The sequence below is a fragment of the Mustela nigripes genome, chromosome 12 (assembly GCF_022355385.1).
Source record: "Mustela nigripes isolate SB6536 chromosome 12, MUSNIG.SB6536, whole genome shotgun sequence".
NCBI lineage: Eukaryota > Metazoa > Chordata > Mammalia > Carnivora > Mustelidae > Mustela > Mustela nigripes.
Genome location: NC_081568.1, coordinates 116,158,088 through 116,177,401, shown reverse-complemented (window position 1 = coordinate 116,177,401; position 19,314 = coordinate 116,158,088). Strand labels below are relative to the sequence as shown.

General features: G+C 39.0%; 1 long non-coding RNA gene across 4 annotated transcripts in view; it reads left to right on the top strand.

Annotated features, from left to right (window-relative positions):
• Nucleotides 1-15,090, top strand: part of LOC132027989 (uncharacterized) — a 151,093-nt gene extending 136,003 nt beyond the window's left edge. For all 4 annotated transcript variants that reach the window (XR_009407304.1, XR_009407302.1, XR_009407301.1 and 1 more), the window contains one exon: nucleotides 14,518-15,090. This is a non-coding gene — a long non-coding RNA (uncharacterized LOC132027989). The remainder of the gene's footprint in view (nucleotides 1-14,517) is intronic.
• The last annotated feature ends 4,224 nt before the right edge of the window (nucleotides 15,091-19,314 follow it).

The following is a 19,314-nucleotide window of genomic DNA, read 5'->3' as shown; positions in this document are numbered from 1 at the left end:
ATTGCATCTAGTGTCAGTAAGGAAAATGGTTCATGTTATCCCGGGGACAGTGAAGCGACACTGCAGAAGCAGAACTGGAAGCCCTCTGTGGAGGAGCTGGACTTGAGGAGGCTGATTTGCATCTGGTGACAGCTTCCTCACTTAACCCAGTGCAGTATGACTTTAATAGCAGTAGAGAAGCCCAAGGAGGGAGCTGTAGCACACACTTGGCAGAATCTGAGTGACCTCAAAATCTGTGACAAGGGGGCAGCTGGTTGTAAAGCCAAATCACATAGAGGAATGGAGACTTGGAACATAGCTTTAAACCCTGATTTAAAAAAAAAATAACTTTGGGGCCTATTGAAATGTACACAGCCTTTCTTTCTTTTATTAGCTCACAGAAATCAGTTTACCAGAAACCCGTTAACCAGCAGAATCCGTTTGCCAGAATTTCTATGGTCACTGACACCATGTCATGCAAACGGATCAGTGGGAATATAGAAATATTTCCAGTGCAGGGATTTTAGTTTCTTTCAGTCAAAAGCATGGAGCCAGACTTTTAGACTATGAATCCTTCCACTGATTTCGTCTTCTTTCGGTTTGATTTTACTTTACGCTGCACTGTGATTTGGGAAATAGGTTGTAATGGTAGCCAGAATTGCGATGAAAAATTTCACAGGGTCAGTCAAGCTTAAACCCACTGTTCTTTATGAAAAACTTTATTCCTTAGGGTTCCCAGGGACAAGAGAACATGTGAATCAACTAATATTATGATGCACACTGTTGAATGATAAAGAGAGTATCTATCTATCTATATTTATATATTGCTTAGATAGCAATGTCTTATAACCAATAAATCAATTTCTCAGAAGTTTCACAGTATGATAAAACATTTACAAGTGGCTCTTGGTTCTGCTAAGTTTTGTCAGGACTTTAACACAACGAGGCCCTGTGGCACCTTGCAAGTTTAATTTTTGTTGCTTGGCGTTAGCCCTAGATTCTTTTTATCCTTTTACAAAACCGGTACCATGCTGTGCACTCAACTTCCCTTCCTTCATCTCTGCCTCAAATCACTGTGGTTTTTCCTGTTCCTTTCCTTTTATTCATGTCTCAGTAAGAATTCACTTCACTTGTGTCCATGATTCTGTCACTGTGCTTAGACTCTTGCTATAAATGATTTTGCCTCTTCTACTTTATATATTTGACATTTTGTTGGCCTCTTCCTCAAAAAGAAGAAAGAAAAATCCTTCCCTGTATTCCCTACTCTATTTTCTTTTTTCCTGATTTCTTTCTTGCCTTTGCTTCCTTACCATTCACTCTTTAACCTGTTGTAGTCTAGATTTAGCCGCCATAGATACTACTTTCTCAAAGACTGTACTCTTCACTCTGCCCAAGAGAGAGAGAGAGGCTTACCTAATTGGTAAATTTGGAGTGAGGAAGTGGTCCAGCTTGCCAACTGCCACCCTCCTTCTGTTCAGAGAAGGGCCTCCCTACCAGGAGCCTTCATTCCACCTGAGGCTGGGAGCCCACCCCAGCCCAGCCCTGTGGAGATGGACTAATTCTGTAGTGAAGACAGCTAGGCTTGTTTGGCTTTAACTCCCTCTCTTCTGGTCTCAGTCAGTAATAGTGGGTATATTCTAGTTTCTCATCTGTTTATTTTTGTATTAATCTTAATTTGTTTACAACCCAGGAGAAGAAGAGAGTTTTGATTTGGGGGAATTGCTTAGAAACCTAAATAAATAAAAAATAGTGTGTACAAATAGAAAGTTCATCTTCTTTCCCAATCTCATTTGACAGAGGCTTGGTCTCTCTTTCTGTTTCCGTATCTTTGAGGACATGAAAAAAGTTGCTGTCTGTAAGCTAGGAAGCAGCCTTTACTAAGAACTAAATCTGTCAGTACCTTGATCTTGGACTTCCCAGCTTCTACAACTATGAGAAATACATGTCTGTTGTTCAGTCACCCAGTCTATAACATTTTGTTATAACAGCTCAAGCTGATGAATTCTTCCCATTTTTTCTATGCATATGCAAATGTATGTATTAAGTATATGATAGAAATACTTTTACTTGAGTATCATGTAATATAGAAATATGCATAGCTATATATTTATGCCTATATCTCTCTAAAACAGATAGTTTCATTTTATATAGTCTCCCTCTATATACCTTTATTTGTATACATACACCGTTGTATTTTTTCCAAAAATAGTAACATACTATACATTTTGTTCTACACCTTCCTTTTTCCACTAACACATTTTTATATCAGTAAGTGGAAACCTGTATTATTATTTTTAATGTCTGCACAGTGTTCTGTAGTTTAAGTGGTCTATAATAAACCATTCCTCAGCTGCTGGCCATTTAGGTCCTTTCACACTTTTGAGATTATACACAGTCTTGCAGTGAACATGGTACTCTTTTTATTTTTGTGAACTTGTGCTAGTATTTCTGTAGAAAAGAGTCCTAGAACTGGAATTCCTGGCTATCTCATAAGATTTAATTGATTAGTAGTGATCAGAGACTCAGGATGGGAAGGATTCTGAGAGAGCTCAGAGTTTATCCTACACTCCCAGGAAGGATGTTGTTTTCTTGCTCTGACTTTGAAAAGTTTTAGAGAATGAGACTCCATGTTCTCTTCATTAATGCCTTCCAGTGACTTGAAATTGAAATAGACTTTAAAAGAAATAGTCATAGTTATAATGCTCTGGCCAAGAGAATTGAAAGTGAAAGTGAAAGACTGAATCCTAAGGTAATACTTTGGTGAGCTTGTTTTGCAAACCAACCAAGCAATATAAGATAGAGGATTATCAGAGTTACGGCAGTCACAGATATTTGGATTAATTTCCATTCATGTGGTAGGAAGTTTATACTTTCATATACTTCATGTAGTGTAGCAATGGGAGACTAGTTCACTCTAGGTGTCCAAGAATGCAAACCTACCCTTCAAGATGGCTCTCAGCACACTGACCCCCGTTAGCCCTGACTGTCACCAGGAAGCATGTGACCTATTGAGTCTAACTAAACTACAAATGATCTTAAATCGGATTCCACCACCCACCTCAGTGCATCAGGCCCGGAAGAATAAGTGGTCTGTCTTTCACCGGGATTATTTTGCTTCCATCCCAAGGCTATTTCGTTTGCCTTGGGAGAGGCTTGTAACAGTTTATTTACAAGCTGACCTAAAGAAAAGAAAAGAAAAGAAAAAACAAAACAAAATATGATGCAACCAGAGAGTGCTATGGGTTACTGCCTGCTTCAAGTAGCTTCCTCCAAAGCAGGTAGGACTTATCTGGAATCTTTGCAACACTGGGGTGATCTAGGTGGGAAAATTCCATGTATTAAGGACTTGGCTCTCAGAGCAGACATGTGCTTGACTGTCACAACTTGTACATTTTTCCTATCCATGGTGCACACGGCAGCAGGTCTTCATTAGAAACAAGTGCAGTGTGAGTAGCAAAGATGACCGTATTAAACTTCCAGGAATTTTCACTGAATGTGCACATTTATACAACACTACAGAAAGGACTAGGGCAGCCTGGCTATGTTAGATCATTTCCCTGCTCACCAAAGAGATTTGAAATGGACTTTTAATTATTATTGCCGATTTGCTATGGCTATATTCCTTAATATGAACATCTGATTAGGATTAATTTTCCTTAATTGATGGATAGGGCACTTAAAATTGAGGAGTTGAATTTGTTGTTACATATCAGCATATGTATGTACTGTATTGTTGTGCTGGCATATGTACTATGACTTTTTGCTGAAGTACAAATTACAGACACTTCTTATCTGTTTTACTTGTGAGGTCACTGTTCTTCCTTCCTTCACCTTTGTGTGGCTTTTTACCTCTGTTAATGGAGATAGAGGAGAGCTAAGTGACTATTAAACTCTTTTCTATATACCGTAAAATCCATTAACGTGGACCTCATAAAATCTGGAGTTTATGATAATGAGAGCAGAGCTGGGTTAAAGTTTATTTTTGCATTGTCTCTGAATTAAAGCTTTTCTGAGCTAATAAATAGTATTAAATACAATTAAAGAGGGATGGCACTATTGTTTTTTAAGGCGAGATTTTCAAGCATGCTAGAGAAAGGCCTTGCAAGTGTGGTGATGAGGTCGTGTGAGAAAAGGCAGAGTGCAAGGACGGTGCCACTTTCTATCTATGTGACCTTGGGCAAATTACTAGGCTTTTCTGAGTATCTTTTCCCTCACGTGTAAAATGGAGATGGCTTACCTAATTTATGGGGCTGCTATGAGGGTTAGATTGAATGTACAGAAAGTGTCTCGTGTGAAGTACGTATTTCATAAATGGCAGTTAGTAACTATTGACCTAATATAATTGGTGAGCTAATTTCAAACACTTCTCATTTTTTCACTAAAGCAGCATTTTTCCACAATTTAGAGTTTTGTTAACCTAATCTGAAATAGTGCTCTATTATTATTATTAATGATGGAAGGAAACACCCAGCGTTCTGATGTAGCGGTAAGGAACATGAGCTTTGGAGTCGCGACAAACTCAGGTTTGAATGTATTTCTGTAACTCATTAGCTACATGTACTTAGGCAAATTACTTAATATCTCTCAGGTTTTATTTTCTAATTTGTAAAAATGGAATGATAATACCTGCTCCAGGACTTTTATGAGGACTCAATGAGATAATGCATGTAAAGTGTTCAGCCTCCCGATTTTCATATAGTCAACTCTCAAAACATTAGCTGTTGCTGTTATCATGATCTTTTGGACAACAATCCCATACTTTACACTTTTTATTAATTCAGACTTGTCTTCTTCAATTCACCTAACAAATTTCACTCTTGATATAATCTCCATTGTAGATGAGGATTTTAAATACAGAAGTAAAAAAATTACAGAGAAGCGAAATGGTGATATATAGATAGGGTGAAAGAGGAAAAGAATAATATTTTAGAAGTGGAAGCCCAAGCTCTAATCTTGATTATTTCCCTTCTTATGTGTGGAGTTGGTGGTATAAAAACAATGAATACTGTTATGCTGAAAATAAATTTAAAAAAATTAAAAAAAAGAATAAATTAAAAAAAAAAAGTGGAAGCCCAAGGTCTTAAGTTAGACTTAAATCACTGAATAGTCAATTTTGTGCATAATCTTTGTGTCCTTTATGAGATGTCTTTGTATCAGTCAGAAAGAAATAGAACTCTCTCCCTCTCTCTCTTCATATATATATATATATACACATATATATGTGTATACACACACATACACACACACACATCTATATATTTAAAATTAAAAAAAAATATATGGTAGAAAATGTGGATTGATCACTAGCTCTCAGCACTCATTGGAGAGAGTAGAAGTTAAGTCCATGTTAAGTTTTATTTTCATCTTGCTTTCTGCTGTATGTTTCATAGGCTGTATGGATGAGAAATGTAAGCACTATAATGTCCTGCATAGAGACTGTAATCTCCCATCCCTTTAATGACAAGCTTACACAGTTTGTCAGAGGTTAAGCCTCTGCTTTTGGCTCAGGTCATGATTTCAGGGTCTTGGGATCCAGCCCTGCATGGGGCTCTCTTCTCGGCAGGGAGCCTGCTTCCCCCCCCTCTCTCTGTCTGCCTTTCTGCCTACTTGTGATCTCTCTCTCTCTCCCTCTGTCAAATAATTTTTAAAAAATTTTAGAAAAAAAAAGTAAAATCAGTTTATTAAGTTGACAACCAGTGGTTTAACGTGTAAGCATTTTCATATAAATAAATCTTCACGTAAGAAAAACCTTTTGCCAGACCATGATTTCCAAGATTTGGGTCAGAAAATGTGATCACTCTAATACGCACCATGTAGATTAGTTGCATTATTCAGATCTTTATTGAAAGTACCTAATGGTTTAGTTGTTAAGTTATAGCATTTTGTGTCTACATTTGGCATATCAACAGGAACAGCAATAATAATATTTATTGAATTCTTACCATGTGCAAACACTGAGCTAGAAGCTGGGGATATAATGGGAAGCAAAAAAAAAAAAAAAAAAAAAAAAGACCATCTCATGTTGCCAATAACTTATGAAGTAGGTATAGACAGAAAGAAATACATAGAGCTTAAATAATTTGTCCAAGTTTTGATAGGAAATAAGGGGCAGAGCTAGAATTACAGTGCTGTATTTGCTAGAGCAGCCTAGCTTATGTTTTCATTAAGATATTACAAAATACTGTGGCTCAAACAAGCTAGAAGGAGCTCCTTAACATCCTGGAGATGCCATTATCAACCCTGGACTACTGATGCTTATACTGTTAAGTAAGGGAAGAATAAAATTTGGTCTTTTATTCTGCTATCATTCATATGTCCAAAGATATACAATCATTCTTGTCTTTTTTTAAAGATTTCATTTACTTATTTGAGATCGAGAGAGAGCATACATGCACAAGCTGGAGTGGGTGGGAGGGGCAGAGGAAAAGGCAGACTTCCCACTGAGTGGGGAGCCTGACAAGGGCTTGACCCCAATACCCTGGGATCATGACCTAAGCCAAAGGCTGAGCCACCCAGTTGCCCTCATAATCATTCTTTGTAAAGGCATTTCCTAGATGTTTGCACTTCAAACTTCTACACACATCCTACCAGCTATACCTATCTGCCAGGAAGTTCTCAAGGTATATTTTTGTGGCCATGTACTTCTCAAAATTCAGGGGTTCTATTAATAAAGGAAAAAGGGGAGAATGGGGCATTAAGGGATGGCTAGCAATCTCTGCATCACATGCTAATTAAGAACATGGTTTCAAAATGGGTTTGACCACAGATTTAGACAAGTGATGAATGATGTCATGACTTTGGGATATGCCTACATCCATTATACATTTTTTCCCAAGTAGGATATCATGGTTATATATGTATACACACACATGAATATAGTATGTGTATGATTACATTATTTAAATATAATGTGTGAGATATCATGAATATTACATGATTCTTCAGTGGACTCTGGTCATCTACAAATGCTAATTCAAAATTTCATAATGCAAGAGGTCTGCTGGTTTTAATGTTTGGCAGAAAGCCTTGCAAAATCCTTGGGATTTGTCTAGCGTACATCCTCACTCAAAAAGATCTCAAACTCAAGAGATCTATTTTGTAAGAGATGTTTTCATAAAAAGATGGATTTATAGAAATAAAATTACTCTAAAGTTAGTGGAGCATGTATTCAATACATAAATCATAAACAATCTTGACCCTGAACTTCAGAGTTTCCTAGAATTCTTGGTTAATTCTTTTTTTAAAAAAATTTTTAATTTTTACATATAGTATCATATCATCTGCGAAGAGTGATAATTTGACTTCTTCTTTGCCGATGTGGATGCCTTTAATTTCCTTTTGTTGTCTGATTGCTGAGGCTAGGACCTCTAGTACTATGTTGAATAGCAGTGGTGATAATGGACATCCCTGCCGTGTTCCTGACCTTAGCGGAAAAGCTTTCAGTTTTTCTCCATTGAGAATGATATTTGCGGTGGGTTTTTCATAGATGGCTTTGATGATATTGAGGTATGTGCCCTCTATCCCTACACTTTGAAGAGTTTTGAAAACCCAAAGACTCCACTCCAAAACTGCTAGAACTTATACAGGAATTCAGTAAAGTGTCAGGATATAAAATCAATGCACAGAAATCAGTTGCATTTCTCTACACCAACAGCAAGACAGAAGAAAGGGAAATTAAGGAGTCAATCCCATTTACAATTGCACCCAAAACCATAAGATACCTAGGAATAAACCTAACCAAAGAGACACAGAATCTATACTCAGAAAACTATAAAGTACTCATGAAAGAAATTGAGGAAGACACAAAGAAATGGAAAAATGTTCCATGCTCCTGGATTGGAAGAATAAATATTGTGAAAATGTCTATGCTACCTAAAGCAATCTACACATTTAATGCAATTCCTATCAAAGTACCATCCATCTTTTTCAAAGAAATGGAACAAATAATTCTAAAATTTATATGGAACCAGAAAAGACCTCGAATAGCTAAAGGGATATTGAAAAAGAAAGCCAACGTTGGTGGCATCACAATCCCGGACTTCAAGCTCTATTACAAAGCTGTCATCATCAAGACAGCATGGTACTGGCACAAAAACAGACCCATAGATCAATGGAACAGAATAGAGAGCCCAGAAATAGACTCTCAACTCTATGGTCAACTAATCTTCGACAAAGCAGGAAAGAATGTCCAATGGAAAAAAGACAGCCTCTTCAATAAATGGTGCTGGGAAAATTGGACAGCCACATGCAGAAAAATGAAATTGGACCATTTCCTTACACCACACACGAAAATAGACTCAAAATGGATGAAGGACCTCAATGTGCGAAAGGAATCCATCAAAATCCTTGAGGAGAACACAGGCAGCAACCTCTTCGACCTCAGCCGCAGCAACATCTTCCTAGGAACAACGCAAAAGGCAAGGGAAGCAAGGGCAAAAATGAACTATTGGGATTTCATCAAGATCAAAAGCTTTTGCACAGCAAAGGAAATAGTCAACAAAATCAAAAGACAACTGACAGAATGGGAGAAGATATTTGCAAACGACATATCAGATAAAGGACTAGTGTCCAGAATCTATAAAGAGCTTAGCAAACTCAACACCCAAAGAACAAATAATCCAATCAAGAAATGGGAAGAGGACATGAACAGACATTTCTGCAAAGAAGACATCCAGATGGCCAACAGACACATGAAAAAGTGCTCCATATCACTCGGTATCAGGGAAATACAAATCAAAACCACAATGCGATATCACCTCACACCAGTCAGAATGGCTAAAATCAACAAGTCAGGAAATGACAGATGCTGGCGAGGATGCGGAGAAAGGGGCACCCTCCTACACTGTTGGTGGGAATGCAAGCTGGTGCAGCCACTCTGGAAAACAGCATGGAGGTTCCTCAAAATGTTGAAAATAGAACTGCCCTATGACCCAGCAATTGCACTATTGGGTATTTACCCTAAAGATACAAACGTAGTGATCCAAAGGGACACGTGCACCCGAATGTTTATAGCAGCAATGTCCACAATAGCCAAACTATGGAAAGAACCTAGATGTCCATCAACAGATGAATGGATCAAGAAGATGTGGTATATATACACAATGGAATACTATGCAGCCATCAAAAGAAATGAAATCTTGCCATTTGCGACAACATGGATGGAACTAGAGCGTATCATGCTTAGCGAAATAAGTCAGGCAGAGAAAGACAACTATCATATGATCTCCCTGATATGAGGAAGTGGTGTTACAACATGGGGGCTCAAGTGGGTACGAGAAGAATAAATGAAAGAAGATGGGATTGGGAGGGAGACAAACCATAAGTGACTCTTAATCTCACAAAACAAACTGAGGGTTGCTGGGGGGAGGGGGTTTGGGAGAAGGGGGTGGTATTATGGACATTGGGGAGGGTATGTGCTTTGGTGAGTGCTGTGAAGTGTGTAAACCTGGTGATTCACAGACCTGTACCACTGGGGATAAAAATACATGTTTATAAAAAATAAAAAATTATATTAAAAAAATTTTTTTTAATTTTTAAAAACTTATTCTTTTCAGGTAGGCTCTAGGTGGACTCATGCTCATGACCCTGAGATCATGCATGCTCTACTGAGTGAGCCAGTCAGGTGCTCCTTCTTAATCTATACTGATTAAGTTTAGATATTTACTATAGAAAAAGTAATTAACACGTATGGAGAATATTTATTGAGAATCTACTTAGTGGTTATGTTGAGATGGACCCACTCTCAGAAGATCCTTTGGTATCTTCTGGGGCTGCAGGAGGAGATAAGCATAGGAAAGACCTAAAGTACATACACATATACTCTTTTTAAAATTTTATTAACATATAATGTATTATTTGTGTCAGGGGTACAGGTCTGTGAATCATTAGTCTTACACAATTCACAGTGCTCACCATAGCACAGACCCTCCCCAATGTCCATCACCCTGCCACCATTTCCCTCCCCCAGCCCCCAGCAATCCTCAGTTTGTTTCCTGAGATTAAGAGTCTCTTATGGTTTGTCTCCCTTCCCGGCCCCATCTTGTTTCATTTATTCCCTCCCTGATCCCCATGACCCCCCACCCTGTCTCTCAAATTCCTCATATCAGAGAGATCATATGATAATTGTCTTCCTCTGATTGACTAATTTTGCTTAGCGTAATACCCTCTAGTTCCATCCATGTCATTGCAAATGGCAAGATCTCCTTTTTGATGGCTGCATAGTATTCCATGGTATGTATATGTGAGTGTGTGTGTGTGTGTGTGTGTGTGTGTGTGTGTGTATACCACATCTTCTTCATCCATCCATCTATTGATGGACATTTGGGTTCTTTACATAGTTTGGCTATTGGGAACATTATTGCTATAAACATTCAGGTGCACATACCCCTTGGGATCACTACATTTGTATCCTTAGGGTAAATGCCCAGTAGCACGGTTGCTGGGTTGTAGAGTAGCTCTATTTTCAACATTTTGAGGAACCTCCTTACTGTTTTCTAGAGTGGCTGCGCCAGCTTGCATTCCCACCAAGAGTGTAGGAGGGTTCCCCTTTCTCTGCATCCTTGCCAACATCTGTCATTTCCTGACTTGTTAATTTTAGCCATTCTGACTGGTGTGAGATGGTATCTCATTGTGGTTTTGATTTGTATTTCCATGATTCCGAGTGATGTTGAACACTTTTTCATGTGTCTGTTGGCCATTTGAATATCTTCTTCACAGAAATGTCTGTTTATGTCTTTTGCCCATTTATTGATTGGATTATTTGTTCTTTGGGTGTTGAGTTTGATAAGTTCTATATAGATTTTGGATACTAGTCCTTTATCTGATATGTCATTTGCAAATATCTTCTCCTATTCTGTTGGTTATCTTTTGGTTTTGTTGACTGTTTCCTTTACTGTGCAAAAGCTTTTGATCTTAATGAAGTCCCAATAGTTCATTTTTGCCTTAGCTTCCCTTGCCTTTGGTGATGTTTCTAGGAAGAAGTTACTGCAGCTGAGGTAGAAGAGGTCAAGTACATGTATATATACTTTCGTTACCTAGGTGCTGCCCAACCCCAAGCTCCAATCCCAAACCTAATGCAGTCTCTGATGAACTCAGCTGTCCACATGGAGCTGCTTTGGAAATATTGTGTCTTGAACTCAGATGGATGTACTTCATCCTTTTTCCTGGGTCCAGCTTTCTAGATCCTACTTTACCAGTGGCTGATTGAGGCAGGAGAAAAAGAAAAAAAGAAAGATAAAAGGTGAAGTTAGAGCTGGTCTAATTAGTTCCCCCTAAGCCTTATCTTGGGGAAAGGTTATTGGGAAGCATCTCCTAAGTGCAAGGCAGTTATAGACCCGTTTTGCCTCACTGGCCACATGGAGGTAGAGAGGAGCAATCTAGAGAGTGTGAGAATCCCAAGAGATGAACTCCAAAGAGGTCACAGCCTACAGAAGTCAAAACTAACATTTTTTCTCCATACACCCAAAGCTCCAGCCCCTATTAAGAGGTTTCATTGATTCCAGTAACTTGATTCAGTCTTCTTTGCTCTTTCTTCATTGGCATAGGTTTGGGGAGTAAAGTAAAGGAGGGGAGAAGCAGAAGTGGAACTTTGTTTTAGAAGGCACTATAACAAATATAGGACATGGCCTTTATCCCAGTTCTCAAATAACTTATTGTCTGGGGAGCTAATGTATAGGAAACATTTAGTGAAAGCAAATGAAATACTTGAACTCTGTGTTATTGATTACTCCAGAAGAATCCAGGTAAGGGATAAGTGAATGCGGATTTGTTTCTTGGGGAAGTCTTTCTAGATCATGTTACAAGTGAGGTGCCAAAGGATTAAAGGAACTAATTAAGAAGACAGAAAAAAGGAGGTGAATAAAGATTCATAATGAGCTTAGAGGTCAGTGAACCTATGTGCCTGAAGCAGAGATTTCATTTTAGAGACTAGGGAATGAACTGGAAGAGGAAAGTGGGGTACTTCAAAAATCAGGCAGGGGTTAAATTGTAGGCAGTTAGGTAAGTTTTTTGTTTTTTGTTTTTAACCAAGTTAATGTTAACCTCTTTAAGTTTTTATGGAATGAAGAGAGAATAAATTAATAAGTTACTGATTAATTGAATGAATGAATAAATACATTGTATTATAAAGACATTGTAGATATTATAAAAACTAGCCTCTTAAGTAGAATTTGTCTAGGTTGGGAATATGGGGTTCCTATGCAGGATCTCAGCAACACAGTTTGCCAGAGAACAAGAGAAGTCAAGACTAGGTGTATCATGGACTGGGAGCCTGGCTGCACTAGTGTTAGGCGACAGTCTAGTCCTCAGTGAACAAGAGGAAGATCCAATTTATCTGGAGATTTGGTTACCAAAATGTAGATAGCAGGTGAGATTGAATCGAGAATGGTGGTGTCATGGAAGTTGGGCAATCTAATCATAGCTGGATTCCAGCTGACAGCTGGAGTTCTGGAAGAGAATCTGGGAAAGGGTAGTGTCAGGGCCCTAGTCAAGTAGATCGAAGTTCAGGGCAAGGCGCAAGGTCTTGAAGGAAAAAAAGAAAGCGTGTCAGGACAAAATCCAGTTGCTGGAGTTTGGGCCAACCTGTGTGGAGTTATTAGGGAAATGGAGGAATGATGATGAAGCTGTCCAGAGTAAACTCAGTTTGTAGAGGAGAAAGGAAGACCATTCCTGCTATCTGGTGTGCTGAGGTTGCTTCTCTTTTGCCTGCATGATGAAGAGGCACTGAAGGTCACAGGTGTGCTGAGCCTCTTTAGATCCTTCAGGGGCCCTCAGATGGATCTCGAAAAGAACGGCTGAAGTGGAGGCCTTGTGGGGTTGCGTCACTCGGAAGGAGTGGGGACTACAGCACAGGAGATGTAGGCATAGCTAGGAGCCTGTCATATTCCAGGTTGAGGAGAGCAGTGCTTGTCAAAGAGATGGGGAGGGTTTAGTAGAAATTCAGAATAAAAAGGGGCTGCACAAAACATTTCAAATCAGGAAGAGGTTTCAATGACAAGTTTGATATCATGGATAGAGAAGGAAGAACCTAAAATGATTCTAGGTTGATTTTAAATGCTTGCATAGTACAACAAAAATGTTCATGAGCTGAAGGGGTTTTTTTTTTTTTTAAACCAAAACCAATTGTATTTGACATAAGATAAAAACAAAAGTTTATTTACAGCAGTGTTTTGCTCAAATAACTCGGGGATGACTGTGCTTGCTTCTTCTTATCTCACAACCAAACCAAGCAGAGGCTGCCCCATCCTCAGCCTCCCCATCCAGCACAAGGAGGGAATGCCAACCAGAATCCAGCTGCATGGCTCCCTCACCACCTCAGCTGCTCACTGCACCATGGGAAGGAAAATCCCACCCCAGTTCAGTATACTTCCAGGGTCCCTTGCTATGAGTATCTTCCAACACTCCATACCAGACCTGGACTCACAGACATGGGTGGAGTGGAAGAGATTCAAGATTCAAGATGAGTTGAAGCTGCTTTGTTCTTTCTTGCTGAGTGGGCCTCAGGAGGGTGAGGATCCCTGATCCCCTCGGACACAAGGGGCCAGTGGGGTGGCAAAAGGGAAAGCCTAGGAAACTTGCCCACTCACTGAGAGCGAAGTTCCCTCTCCTTAAATAACCAGTCCTCATTCCTACAGCAATAGATAGGCCAAGTGACTGAGAAATTGGATAGAGCTGAAGGACATTTCAAACATGTATCACTTTTGGCCTGTTTTTTAAAAACCCAAATAAATAAATTGGTAAATAAGTGTGTTAAGGCCAAGCTTACTTGTGTGTTTATTGGCTTTCAGTCTCAAATGCCATGGGTCTGCAGTGAGACATTTCAGAGGGATAGAGCCCTTGAGCATGTGAATGAATAATGTTTCTTGCAAAGATGCTTTTCTTTCCTGTTCAAAGATAGTGTTATTAGTGTACATGTGCATGAGTATCACTGAAAGCCTCAGGTGGGCCTACCTGTACATATCTGTCTGTGTTGCTCTCTCTCACGGGGGGCCTTGGTTGCTGAAGGTGAAGTTTGAAGTGTTTGTGCGTACCTCTTTTATTGACCTGGTTAGTTCAGAGCCTTTGCTGACTGAGGAGTGCTCCTGCCTGGCCAGATTGCTTCACTCAAGGGTGCTGTCTGCCGCTGTTGGTTCCCAGCCAGCCACTTGGCTGCTCCATGATGAGATAGAGGCATGGACTTGATGGGATAGAGGCAAGATCTTCAGGAGGGCTTTTATACCTGTTTTATGGAGGCGAGGAAAGAAAATACAGATTCCTTCCCTGGATAGGGAAACTTCATTTTCAAAATGTACAGCTACATGGTGTTTCTCATTTTTTTGGGCTTGGATCTGCACCTGGGGTAGCAATGGATTCCAAAGTCATTATTGAAGGTAAGGAAAGAAAACTCGAAGCAGAACTATTACCATAAAAGATCCTGGTTGTATTTTTGAAAGGTTGAGCTAAATAAAATTTCAGTGATCAGCAGAAGACCAACTGTTGAACTTCTGAAAAGTTGTTCTTAGAAAGGCTTGGATTAATAATTTGTTTCCATTTTGTTCGCAGATGTACTGTCTGTAGGACAGGGGTAGCCTGAATACCTGCTTCACTGAATACCTGCTTCACAGCTCCTTTCACATTTTCTTGTTGGAAAGACAACCGTTGGAGAATCATCTTGTTACCGTCAGCAAAAATGCAAACAAATCAAGACATTAAGAATGCCACAGTGGCCAGCAGTTAATGATGCCAGTGTTACACAAGCTTCAGCAAAGTTTTCAAGACAGTGTGCCTCACTAGCCAGAAATCAGGGAAGATTGAATCTATCCTTTTTGTCTCAGCTGTTCCTTAAATCAATGCATCCCCTCCAAATTAATGTGAATTGAAACACGCATTGCCTTTTTAACTTAATTGAGTACTTACTGTGGGTGAATCACTGCACAAAACAGGGGAGGGAAAATGAGGGAGACAAGTAAGATGTGTTTCCTGCTTTCAATGGATTTACAATTACTTTCAGGGCACTTTTTTTTTTCTTCTGCTCTTAATTAAATGTGTTTCTAAGATAGAAAACAAATGAATGGAAAAGTGTATTCTGCAAGTATTTTAAATCCCTTTAATAAAAAATGAAACAAAACAATCTAATGTGGGCAAGTGAAGGACATCTTAATTCCATTTTTGTGGACTTTCGATAGGTAGGGTTTATTTTATTGATTCTATAAATATTTGGTAGACTTTAGAGATATTAACATATTAGAGTTGGAATTAATTGGATTAATTTTTTTCTTCCTAGGTGTAGATTGTCTGTTGAAAAGATACATTGTGTTTGTACATTTCTTGAAGAGTGGATAGGTGAATTACATCTGTTGCCTCTGTAGGCCTCTACCTTCTGTGCCCTAGGAGCCTGACATCCTGTGTGAGTTATTAGCATGTGGAAGGGGAACATTTGGATCAAACTTGGGAATATTGTTCACGGACCCAAGACAGGGCAGGGATAGGAGCAAAACAGACCCAGGCAATGACTCTGTCAGAAAATTTGGCTATTTCAGTATTCATGTGTTGTCCTCTATGTTCCAAAATTACTGTACGTTTTTTTCAAAAACTTATTTCTGATCTGGGAATAAGTCATGATTTTTAGTGTTAAAACACTAATAGGACTGTAGATACTAGACATTTTATATGGTGTTTGTAACACATTTTATTATGTAAGAAGCAACAATAGAAACTTCTTTGTCTGGAGTAGTGTCCATTTGAATGGGAAATGTGCCAGCTTTTTTTTTTTTTTAAACATCATCAACAGACTTCTTAATTTAGCTGCCAATAACACTCCTAATAGCACTGTGCATCATTTGAGAAATGAATTGTGAAGTGCTGTTTCCCTCTTATTGAATAAACAATGTTACTCCATATAAAATGGATTTAAACTGTTTTTGAATAGGAGATTATATTGCTTCCTAAAGAATTTGAGGAGAATTCTTATACCTTCCCTTTTTACTTAATTTTCAAAAATTAAATATTTTGCTCCCCAGTAAGGAATTGTTCTAATTTGACCAGTGACTTTAATGATATGATCCATCCTTAATAGGATGAATCTCCCTGCCCCCAAAATCCTGATGGTGATACTGGATGTTTGTTAATCTGAGTTATGAAACTATATTGTACTAAACTGTAGACCTTTATTTCCTATTCTGTGAAATTTTTTGTAGGGAACATCTCTATGTTCCTGGAAACTAGCACAGTGGCTGGCGCATAGTAGGTATGTGTTGAGTAAACATTTGGTGATCCAAAAAATGTGTAAGGTAGCTTTTTTCTGGGCTTCTTAAGGCTCTGTAAAAGACAGAGGGGTCTTGCTAATAGAGTAGCACTTTCATTGGTTTCCAGTCAATCTAGTTAGAATAAGTCCAAGTTAACCAGTTTCTTCATATTTGTTTAGTCCACTGGGCTTCTTAATAGGTGTCTTCGATTCATAAGTTTGGCCCTGTGATTTGTACTAACATCCACTCTGCTTTCCCTGGCCCTTGGCCAACTTGATCAGGGTAGGCAAACTTTGGAGGGGCTGTTCTGCTTCTCCTCTGGCTTGTCTACCGCTAGAAGAGTAATTACTCCATTCACTGGGTATTCACGACATGCCAGGCGCTGAGCTAAGTGTTTTACACATATCCTCTCACTTAATTATCTCATTTAAACCTTACAGCAACCATTTGAAGTAGGTATTATCTACTGCAGAGATATGTATGTATCTTGCTTAAGTCATGGGGATCTAAATCCAGATCTCTTAGATTCTAAAGCCTAAACTATTAACCTCTCCCCTCCACTGCATCCCAGGAGAAATTCCCAGTGCCTGGTGGTGTGGGGGCAGATCAAATCTGGATGTAGTCCAGATTCATTTCATTTAGTATTCCCAAACAACAAACTGTCTAACAGATAAAACCCAGAAAATCACAGTTGTTTTGAGAATGGGGGAGGGCAGAGCAATTGGGAGAAAGCAAAGTTGGAGACAAACCAATTTGAGTCAAACCTTTAGCCTTTATCTCATAATGCCTTTTTTTTTTTTTAAACTTTCTTTTTTTAACATGGCCTGACACCATGTGATAAATCAAAGCCTGACGTAATTGACCCAGAATTGATCCCCAAATGTCTTTTGGGGGAACATGCTTTAACTCTAGTTGTTGATTCTGAGGAATAATTGCCACCCTAGAAAGGTAATTACATATGCCATTGTTTATACACATAATAGGCTCAGAATGCATATTCTGCACAGAGGGAAAGAGAATCCTGCTTCTACATTAGGGGTGTGTGTTATGTATTGTGTCAGAATGCCACAAATAGCATTTGAACTGTTCCGTCTTACTGCTTATTTCCCTAACGTGTGTGTGTGCATATGTGTGCGTGTGTAAGGGTGAGGTTGGGAGTGAGGAAGGAGGTGAGCTATGGACAGCTGTTTGTTGAGCTGAGCGACAGTGATTTGCTTTTCCTTAATTTTTTAGCTTACCAAAACATCTTCTGGATCTGATTCATTTAGCTTGGGCTGGTAAAAGGACTTTTTTCCTTCCTGCTTGGCATATGCTTATTAATGAGTTCTCATATTTCTTTCCATCAAGCACTATTTACCTTGTGGAAATATAAAGTGAGAATCTTTCTCCGCAACATCCTCCTAAATGCCCTGGTTTTGACCACCCCTTTAAGTACACCAAATAGTCAGCTAAAATGGTAGCTAGTGCCTTTCCTCTCACTGTGCTTTCTGGTAAAACATAAATGGGATTTAAACCACAAATGACCAATTAAAGCACTTCATGCCTTTTTCCTTTAGCCATAAGACAGTAGTTAACTTGAGTAAATATAACAAATAGGCTATTTTGTGGTAGTCTAACCTAGCAACATATATATATATATATATTTTTTTCTTTTTTTAAATCCAAGCTTTAAAAAAACATAATGTCATGAATTTTTGTAGTACTGCCCAATGAAAGGAATACATATGTATTCCAGTATGGAACTGAGCCTTGTTTGAGGCCAGAGCAATTCATCCTGGGCTATTCTCGGCTGCAGTGTCCAGCAAATTGCATGACCTGCTTGTTAGACTTGACAAGACTGTTTTACCTAACAAAGGCCTCTGCAGCTCTGAGCAGCAGTGGAATGTCAGAATGAGCAAATTTCACACACAGATGTGCAGCCATAATAGCCTCTAAGAAGATGCATGTGGCAGGGAGCTAAGGGTGGGGGTTGGGTGCTTGGAGTGGGTGGTGTGTGAGAGTGTAGTTCGGGGGCCAGCGGGAGAAGGAGACCAACAGTTAGCAGTAGGGATGTGGCCCCACTGACCACATTTAATCAGCCCTCTGTAAACAATTCAACATTTTCATTGTTCTCTAAAAACTAATAAAGAGAAACAAGCACTTTTCATTCATCTTGAAGTAATTTTCTGTCAGGTTGGAGCCCCTTGCGGCCTCCAGCTTGGGCAATGCTGGCTGTGTGATACAACAACTATTGCAATTTATTTTACAAACTCTGGTCATTCACATGTCAGTTAGTGTTCACCAAGCCGGCATCTGAAATTGTGCAGTTAACGAGTTTTACAACATTTCTATCAAGAGAAACTGTTTAGCATAACTGACTCTTAAGGAGTTATTATACCTCTAAAAATCCATTTTAAGGGGCATTATTTAAATAAAATAGAAAAACGGTTCACTGCCTTTTAAAGGGGCTACAAAAAAAGTCCATCAGCTCCAGTGCAGTAATCCTCAGCTTAAAGCACTCTTGAGAGTACTTCTGGGAATTGTCAGCATAATGAAATGTTTTGTGAAATGTCCAGATAGATTCCTCTACTCAACAATTTTACTGCACCATATTTATTTTCCTTCCAGTTTTTAAAGAAGTGAATTACTTTTTGAGAGGATGACTCTATGTTGTGTAGATTAACTGAGCACATTATCACCCAGGTTGTAGCAGAAGCGATGGTTCTGTTTGTAGTATTATCCATATGCATCTGCAGCCAGGGGCAAAGAAGAGAAAGGCAGCTTTCCCCCCTTAATGCCTTAGCTCCAAAAGGGTTAAATCGCCATGAGGCCTACGGATTTTGTAGTTTCCTCGTGCCATGTTTCCTCAGACCTCTAAACAACATGGGTACAAAATGGCCTCTGTCAATACTTCCTATAAACCTTAAAAAAATGGACTCTGTTTTCTTACCCTAAATTACAAACGCAGGGAGAGCCATATGCTTGCACAGTGGCACATGCATTCTGACGCGTATCATTTGAACCCGGCCCATTTCTATAGGAGATGCCATTGGACATTTTACTTAAAGAATAGTAGATTCCTCACATTAACTGAGATGGCCAATGACCCCCAAACCGATTAAGGGCAAGAGTCCAT